General features: G+C 37.7%; 1 pseudogene; it reads right to left on the bottom strand.

Moving 5' to 3' along the window:
* Positions 1–9268: 9268 nt before the first annotated feature.
* On the bottom strand, positions 9269–9448 carry LOC109275065 (neuronal regeneration-related protein-like; annotated as a pseudogene).
* Positions 9449–10149: the final 701 nt, after the last annotated feature.

Raw genomic sequence — 10149 nt, 5'->3', positions numbered from 1 at the left:
GAGCCCTGCATTGTGCTCTGCACTGATAGTGCAGACCCTCCTTGGGATTTTCTCTCTCCCCTTCTGTCTCTGTCCCTTTCCTGTTTGCATGCACACTTGCTCTCAAAATAAATAAACAGTAAAAAAAAGAAGAAAAATATTCCAGACAGAGGGATCAAGTTGAGCAAATGCCCCAAGGAAGAAACATCTCTGATATGTTTTCTGTGAGGAAGTGCTCTGAATAAGGAGGAGAAGACCAGGAGATACATCTGGCTTCACAGTAGATGCCACCACCCATGAGACTGGGTGGTGTTGCCAGTGGAATGAGAAGATATGAGAACAGGGTCCTAGACTTGCACCTTGGAGTACTCAGATACTAAGAATTGGGGAGAAGCAAAGGAGACTGAATAAGAACAACCAGTGAAGTAGAAGGAAAAGCCAAACTGAAGACAGAAAACTTGGGGAAAAAAGTGAAAATCTAACAAGCGAAGGAATTAATAAATAGGATTAAGTGCTATTGATAGAGTAAGTAGGATGGGGACTGAGAATTGATTATTGATGTAATGATGTGGAGGTCATTGATGACCTAGATGAGAGCAATTTTAGAAGAGATAAGTGGGCACAAGTGTGATTAGAATGAATCTGTCTTAGTTAACTTTGGCTGCTATAATGAAATAGTATAAACTGGGTGGCTTAAACAGCAAACATTTGTTTCTCATAGTTCTGGAGGCTGGAAGTCTGGGTTCAGGGTGCCAGGAAGCTAGGGTTTTTGATGGGTGCCCTGTTCCTGGTTTATAGATAGCAATCTTGCTGTGTCCTCACACAGCAGAAACAGAGCTAGCTAGGTCTCTGGCTTCTTATAAGGGTACTAATCTTATTCACACGGACTCCACCCTCATGATATAATTACATCCCAAATGTTCCACCTTTAGGTATCATTGCTTTGGGATTACGGTTTCAGCATGAATTTGGGGGGAATACCAATATTCAACCCACTGCATTCCTCCCCTGTACACCACCCCAGCCAAATATATTTATTCCATCCCAGCAGCTCCAAAGTCTTAACTCATGCCAGCACCAACTCTAAAGTCTAATGTCCCAAGTCACTTAAATATCTAAACCAAATATGAATGAGACTTGACGTATGATTCATCTCGGAGCAAGTTGCTTTCCAGCAGTGAACCAAATATGTTACATGCTTGAAAAGTACAATGGTGGGCCAGGCATAGGGTAGACAATTCCACTCCATAGGGAGAAATAGGAAAGAAGGAAGGAGTGATGGGTCCCAAGCAAGTCCAAAGTCTGGCAAGACAAGCTCCAGGAGATTTTAAGTTTTGAGAATAATCCTCTTTGACTTGATGCTTTGCCTTGATGCTTTGCCTTCCAGACCCACTGGGGTAGCAGTCATGGTTTTTGGATCCACTACAGTGGAGGTCCTGCCCCAGCAGCTCTGCCAGGCAGGGTCCCTAGGCTTCTGCTGACCAGTTCTTCCTCTACTACTTTGGGTTGGGTCCTGTCCTCATGGCTTTGGGCAGAGGTCATCTGGCCTGTTGAGAGTGAGGTAATGGTCCTGCCTTTTCAAAATAAGGAGGGTCTTGATGTCTGAATTGCCTTCAGGGTCATTCTTCCTTTGTTTTGAAGAATAGTGCCTATGTGCAGCTGAACAGCTCTGTGGTTCTGTCTCATACAGTCTGTGAAGTCTGGTAATTTTCATTTCTTCCCATCTCCTTCCCTTTCAATTAAACATACCAAGAGATCTATATTTACTAACTTGTAGAGATGTTCAGGATATATTATGGATGAAAACATGTATGTTTCAGGTCATTAATGATCCTATTTCAATATAAGTAATGAAACAAATGAAAAACCCCACCTGGCATTATGTATATGCTTATATATGTAAATACATATTTACATATGTCTGTGAACAAGAAGAAATGGATGAAAGTTGCCACACTGTTAATGCCAGTCACTTGTTATGAGAAAGGGGGATGAAAGAATTAGAACATGGGAAATGTTGGGAAGGGATGTTGTTTGGCTTTGTCTTTAAACATCTTTGTATTTATCATTTTGCTTGCCTCAAAGAGCATGCATTAGAGTTAAAATCTGAACTCCATTTACAGAGGTAAAGGTTAAGCCAAACAGTTTAGTGATTATCACAGATTTGAGAAATTATGATCCAGATCAAGGAATTACAGCATATAATTGAGAACTTGCAATAAAACTGGACACTAACAAAATGATTCTTATAGAACTGTAAGAAAACAAATAGTCTCATATTTGTAAATACTAAACCTGAATTGACACCACAGAAAATGAATACACGGAGTCTTAGGGTTTGCACTTCCTCTGACCAGTTCACCTTGAGACCTCACAAGGAGAAAGCCACCAATACAAACAAAGCCAGGACAGTTGTAGCTCTCTTGTCCATGGACTTTGGAGACTGAACCATCACAAAATTACCCATAGAAAGACTCATTTTTTGAAAGGATTAAAATTGCATATTATTTAAGAATATATTGCCTATCTGTTACTCTTCCTGAGTTTCTAATGAAAGACATGCTCAAAATTTCAGGATCTGTGATTGAAATTCATGTCCAGAACTAAAATAATTTTAGAGAAATGTACCATTTACCTAACTTGGATGGAGACACCCATTTACATGGGTGTACAATGATCAGGATTTAGAACTTGTCAACTTTTTTTAAGTGCCTCTAGGAGACTGACAGGTAACTGAGTCACAAAGATAGGTTGAAGAAAATAGAGTGGCAGTGTTTGTCATCTTGGAGCACACATACTCCGTTAAGATTTATTTTAACACTTTGAAAGCTAAATCATGCATTATAGACTGGGTAAAATTCTTCTTTTTTTAAAATTTTAATAGGCCCATGTGGTGTTTTTAACAGGGTGCTGTTGACATTTTTGGTGGGCATTTCTTCCTTGTAAAGGAACGTCTTACATCTTGCAAGATGGTTATCATTATGCACCCTCTGCAATTAATTGCACATAGCACTCCACCTCCACCTCCACTCTCCCACCCCTGGATATTACAGCAATCACTATCCTCCACATTTTAGTGTGTCTTCTAGGAAGAGAGCTCCACTCTGGGCTATAAGCCCAACTTTAGGGTTAGGGAATAGTGTTATATTTTTTAGTAATATGTATTGTTTCAGCTCGACCAAACTCAAAATGTTGAACAAGTCATTTAATTTTGCTTTTGCCATTGAGATCTGTGACATTTGGTGACTCATGTCATTAAAATTTTTTTTAAATGATTGTTTATTTTTGAGAGAGACAGAGCACAAGAGGGGGAGGGACACAGAGAGAGGGAGACACAGAATCTAAAGCAGGCTCCAGGCTCCAAGCTATTAGCACAGAGCCTGATGTGAGGCTCAAACCCACAAACTAGGAGATCATGACCTGAGCCTACGTCGGATGCTCAACCACCTGAGCCACCAGGCACCCCTTGATTCATCTTTGAAAAGAGACTTTACCTCTTTTTTTGGACAAAAGTCCATTAAAAATGTTAGAGTTTATTCCTTTAGCGAAATATTAATTATGTTTATATATTTCTTATACATTTGAAAATGTTCCAACAATTCATTAAAAGTTGATGGGTTGTCCCCTCAATTAGGTACTCAAAAAAACCTTACTGATTAATTTTTTAAAAAGCTAATAAATCACAGAACTGTTTAAGGAAAAGGAAGTGAACTAAATCTATGACCTTTCTGGCACAGGCTTCACTCCCATCAACAGAGTTGTACATTTATGGTTCAATATAAATAATAAATAACAGTGGGTGACAAACCTAGAGGGAGAAAAAAGCAGGAGGTAAGGCATTCTATAGTCTTGCTGTGCATTATCTTCAACACATTTGTTGCATTGTGGTTTTTTGAGGACTAGGCTTCCAGAGTGTTGCTTGCTAATGGATACTAACTAGAAGGTGAGAAATCTCCCTGTCACTTACTATGGTCAGAGAAGGAAAAGATATTTGTTGAATGGTTAGACACACATCCAGTAGTCGACTGACTGCCTAATACACAATTTATTGGAAAGACTTGAACCTCCCCCACTGGACAGAACTTGGTTTCATGCATGTGTTGATACCATTGCTAAACCAAAAAGTAGATGGCAGGAGAGGTATCCTGAGGATAAGGAAAGAGCATACTTTTGCATCCAGCAAAGACCTGGATTTAAATACCAATTATGTTACACATTTACTTTGGGAAAGATAATATTTCCACGGAGGCTTTCTCATATATTTCTCCGTCATTTCTTAGGACAGTCATTGGAGCTAATGTCTGCAGAATGCTCACTTTTTTTCCAGCCTTTCTTTTCTGTGTCTCTTCTCCTTCCATTTCCTTCCTTTTCCTTCAGTTTCCTTCCAAATGTTACATGTTAGATTTCACTGTAATGCGCTGATGTATTCCCATACAAGTAACAAAGTTAACATTGGAACTAGAAATGATTTTCCACATCAGCCACATATTTTTTAGCAATATTAAAATAAATACATGGTAGTGTGTCTCAGCTTGTAGCAATATGGAAGTGTACTCCTTTCTTAGGAATAGCTCCCTAGATTAACTTAATTTCTTAGCATAAGTTTCTTCATGTTGTTGTACACAGTGATATAAGAGGTTTCTCTCTTGAGGAGCTTCTGTAGTGATCATAATAGCTTGTGCAGGGCCGTGTATAATAACCATTTACAAATAGTAACTTAATGGATCGAATATAAAAAGAAATAGAGGAAACTCAAAACCTTTACTTTTTTTGAGCCTGCTATCCAGATGTTCTGCAAGAAAGAATTCTATTGTTTGTACTTTGCCATGGGGTCCATCAGATATCCTAGAACTCTAGTTCAAAGTATATTATTACCTTCCTATTTTTATTACTGGTTTTTGAAGTTTTGGAAATACTTAGCTTTGAGTCCTTTAGTTCATATTAGATCTTGCCAGGCCTGTATTACGCTCTCTAGGGTACCAGATGAATGTCGAATTACCAGAGTATCTAAAAGGTAATGAAATTCTGATAAAGGAAATTTCCAATCTGCTTCTTTCTATAAAGCAGATGATGACATATACATGTACATATATATTTTGTATATAAATTTTTATACTATATAAAGTTGAGTCAGCTTATTGTCAATAATGATTTTTTATAAAGTTATCAAGAGAAAGTCAGTGTTGTTGAAAGATTTAAGTGGCAAAGAGAAAGTATATAGTACAGGGAGAATGTCCTGGAATATTACTGACTTACGAACATAACGTGTGTGCCAGGAAGCTCCTTTTTATTAAGAAACACTTATTCCATTTGAAACAGGCATCATATTTTATGTAAAAATATCTGAATATTTTTCTCTAAATTTAGATTGATATTTCATATCTTTGAGTTTGATATATATGTGTTTTTGCCCTAAATGATACCATGCATTCTGTCCCTAGTGTCTCTGTATTGATCCAGGATTGGCACGTATAGCATTATGCAGTATTGTATTTTAAACTAGGTGCTGATAAGTAATAGTACTTTCTGCAATTGTATGCCTTTTAAAAATAGAATAAACTGTAATTTTACTTTGGTACTCTTAGCAAATGCATTTTATGTTTTAATTATGAAATATTTGCTGAAATTTAGGGAAACTCTTGATGTTTGGAATCAAGTTGACTTGGAGGGTAGAGGAGAAATTTTAATAATTACAGCAAAGGAGATTTTATCCATTTCTAGCAATAAGTTATGCCTATGATAGCGTGCTTGCTGTCCCATATCAGGCTAAGGGTGCCATTCATGAATAAGTCATGCTTTGTTAATGTTTTTTTTCCCCCATGCAATACTTGCAAGTTTTATAGAAATATCAAGTAATGTGCCTTTTAAAAAAAAACATAGGGGCGCCTGGGTGGCTCAGTTGGTTAAGCGGCCAACTTTGGCTCAGGTCATGATCTCACGGTCCGTGAGTTCGAGCCCCACATCGGGCTCTGTGCTGACAGCTCAGAGCCTGGACCCTGTTTCAGATTCTGTGTCTCCCTCTCTCTGACCCTCCCCCGTTCATGCTCTGTCTCTCTCTGTCTCAAAAATAAATAAACATTAAAAAAAAAATAAAAAATAAAAAAAAACATAGAATATGAAAAGGGCAAGTTCCAGTATTAGGTGGTATCTATATCTGTATACCAAGCTTTTTAAGCTCTTTGCCATGCTAGGAAAGCAGGATTCAGTTTGTTTTTATATAACAAATTTATTAAGCTTACTTTTAAATATAACAGCTTTACTTATTTTTAATTTTTTTTTTATTTTAAAAACTAATTAATTTTTAATTTTAATTCTAACTAGACTTTATTCTTTAGAGAAGTTTTAGGTTCACAGAAAAATTGAGGGCAGGGCACAGAGATTCCCATGTATCTCCTGCTTCCACACATGCACCTCTTCTTTCCCCCTTTATCAACATACTCCACAAGAATGGTACATTTACTACCATTGATGAACCTGTATTGACACATTATAATTACCCAAAGACTGTAGTTTACATTAAGATTCATCCTCAAGTCAGTATATATAGCATTTTTGTAGATTTCAGTGTGCATGTTACAGAGATCTGATGTTCACCTGTATATGTAAACCTGTATATGTATATTTTTAAAAATTTCAAATAATTTTTTTTTTATTTTTGAGAGAGAGAGAGAGAGAGAGACAGACAGACAGAGTGTGAGCTAGGGAGGTAAAGAAAGAGAGACACAGAACCTGAAGCAGGCTACAGGCTCTGAACCATCAGCACAGAGCCCGATATGGGGCTCGAATTCACGATCATGACCTGAGCCGAAGTGGGACGCTCAACTGACTGAGACTCCCAGGCAAGCCAAAAACCTATATATTTTTAAATTTTCCTGGAATTTTCTTCTTTGTCTGTGGGTTATTTAGAAGTGTGTTGCTTAACTTCCAAATATTTAGGGATTAGTTCTTATAAATTTCTGTTACTGATTTTTAGCTTAATTATACTATAATTGTAGTAGTTTTCTATGGAAGCTATGGAATAAATTATAGTAAACTTAATGGCTGAAAACATTACAAATTTATTATCCTTCAGTTCAGTAGTTGAGGATTATGAAGTGGTTTCCCTGGGTGAAAATAGATGGATGAATGGATAAAGATAATGTAATATATATATCATGGACTATTATTCAGCCATAAAAAAGAATGAAATCTTGCCGTTTGTAATGACCTGGTTGGAGCTAGGGAGTATAATGCTAAGCAAAGTAAGTGAGTCAAAGACAAATACCATATGATTTCACTTATATGTGAAATTTAGGAAACAAAACAAATGAGCAAAAGAAAAAGAGAGACAAACCAAGAAACCGACTCTTAGCTGTAGAGAACAAACAGAAGGTAAGAGGGTAGGGGGATGGGTGAAATAGGTGATTGGGAGTAAGGTGGTGGTGAGCCCTGACTGGGTGTTGTTTGGAACTATTGAATAACTCTATTGTATACCTAAAAGTAATATTACACTGTATGTTAACTATACTAGAATTAAAATGAAAACTTAATTAAAAAAATAAAAAAGTCCCCAATCCATTGATATATTGTAATGAAAGATGTTACTTGAAGGAGGGTTTATACACAGTATAGTTTGAAGCATTAAGCATATGATTTTTTGTTTTGTTTTGTTTTCTTTTCTTTTCTACAACTTGAATATTTATTGAACAGATACTACTAAAATACCTAAAACACACGGGGTACTTGTGGGTGCATCAGTAAAGATCACATTGTTAAAAAGCCTGCATTTTTACCAGTGCACAGCTGCAACACTGCATAAATGCTACAGGTGCAGAGTACTGTTTTCTTGCTCTATTTACACAGCTGATGTACCTATTCTAACAAAGAAGGATGCGGAGGAAAACGCACAAGAAACTCAGGCCAGTAAGGGAGCAAGAAGAGAATGAAGAAGTGCAGTGTGTGCATCACCAGTGTTAATAGTCAGAAGCAGAACAGTACAGAACAAAGCTTGCTCTCTCAGAAGAAGAGCTACAAGACAGTTAAATAAAAATTAAGGTGGGCCTTCAGACTGGCTCATACAACAACAATCCATGAGTAGATGGTATTGTCTGATTATATCTTTCTTTATCCATTTCACTGGGAGCTGGGACAGAAATGTTAATTCTACACCTTCCTTCCTTCCTTCCTTATTAAAATTGGTAAAAAAGAGCACTCTACCTTTAAAAAAATTTTATAAAGACATTTTTTCCAACTTAATTTTTGGGAAAGGTGTAATTTTCATACTCCTACTCAGATGCCAGGTTTTTTTTGTTTTTTTTTGGATTTTTTTGAAGAGGACATTTATTTTAAAAGTTTGCCCCCCCCCCAGATATCCTTTCAAACAAAAGAACCAAAAGAGACCCCTAAAAATGCCTGTAAAATTATTGTTTTTCTTTCTCTAAGCTAGACAGGTGAGGCTCCAAAAAAGAAGTAAGTAAATAACAGTTTTGTGGTTGCTCCCGCTCCAGTGACTGTGTGTCCATGAGCGCCAGCCAAGAGATATAAGTCTCTTACTCTCTCTGGTAGCATTTGTCCAACCTACAACACTGAAGAAGAAAGCCGCACTGAGGACACAAGGAAACAAGTCAATCCAGTCTAGAGAACAACATTCAGGCAGAGTACCAACACCTTCATAGAACATGGAAATAAAAAGTAACTCCATCAGAGCTACCTCGCCAAGAAGCATGTTGAAAGTCCAAAATAACACCGTTCATCAGTGCCTCAGGTCCTGTGGTAGCATCTTGACCACTTACCACAAGGAAACAATGAGTTTCAAACTAGTTCTACACATCAAAAAAAAAAAAATGGATAAAATATAGAGATATACAGACAACTGATGAACATAAACTACTAGGGTTGTTACATCCAAATTGAAAAAAAAAATTGGGGACTCTCAACCTCTGCAAGAAGCAGAGTGAGCTTCAGGAGCTGTGTGAGTGAAAAAGCAGGAGTGGACCTGTTGGTGAGAGCAGAGGGAGTCTGAGTTGTGCAAAACATCATCGTCAAGAGCCAGCCTGAAGGCCCACCCCTAAGGGTTGTAAATGTCGATTCACAGTGTGAAATTATGAGCATTTTCACTTGAGTCAAAATGATTAAAAGCTGGTTGGATGACACCCATTTTTTCCACTGCAAATTCTCTAAAGCAAGGCTCAGAGTCCCATAGTTTCTTCTTATACTTGATGATTTACACAGAAAAAATTCCCATATACGATATCATGATCTCATCAATACCAACACACCGATACAAATGGAAGTGTTATGATTAAAAAGATTAGAGGTGACCGATGCCTGGGGAGTGGAGTTCATTGCTGCCAAGAGGAGCCAGGGAGGCAGCGTCCATCTCTTCATCCTTTTGCGGTTCACCTCCTTTGGGACAGGAAATCTTTCCACAGGAAGCTTTCCCTCCATTTCCTTGTCTGACCCAGACAGACAGCTCTGGGTAATAAGCCATTCTGAGAGTTGTAACAGTCTTGGCTTTGCACCCTCTGTCTCTTCAGTCCAGGGAGACCAACAGACAAAAGTTCACTCTCTCCTCTCTACACCTGAAACACAAATGTGGATGAAGAAGGGCATCATGCTAGGAAAGACATCTGGGGTGGAGGAGGGAGGTACATGACTTTTCCCATATGTTTCTACACATAAGATTAAAAACACTTACATCTTAATGAAAGAAGATGTTACTTGAAGGATGGCTTATACACAGTGTAGTTTCAAGGATTTAAGCTCATGGCTTATCCAGTTTGCTTCTATACATAAATTTACCGGCACTTATATCTTAATGAAAGGAAATGTTACTGGGAAGATGCATTACACACACTGTTGTTTAAAAAAAAAAAATCACAATGACAGTGAAGCTGCATTTTTTTCTGGAGTCTGTGGGGGAGGGGGGAATCCATTTCCTTGATCTTTCTAGCTTTTAGAGGCTGCCCATAATCCTTGGCTCATGGGCCTCTTCCTTCATCTTCAGAGTCGGCAATGTGTGGAGCCTTAATGTTGCTATCTTTCTTCTCCCTCTTCTGTCTTCTTCCACTTTAAAGGAACTTGTAGATAACATTAGGTTCATCTGAAAAATCCAGAATTCCAACTGTATTTTAAGGTCACTAAATTAGCAGTCTTAATTTCACTGGTGACCCTAATTCCTACTTTCCATGT

The sequence above is a fragment of the Panthera pardus genome, unplaced genomic scaffold (assembly GCF_024362965.1).
Source record: "Panthera pardus isolate Hobbes unplaced genomic scaffold, ASM2436296v1 HiC_scaffold_2, whole genome shotgun sequence".
Taxonomy (NCBI): Eukaryota; Metazoa; Chordata; class Mammalia; order Carnivora; family Felidae; genus Panthera; species Panthera pardus.
This window is presented reverse-complemented; position numbering and strand designations above follow the sequence as displayed.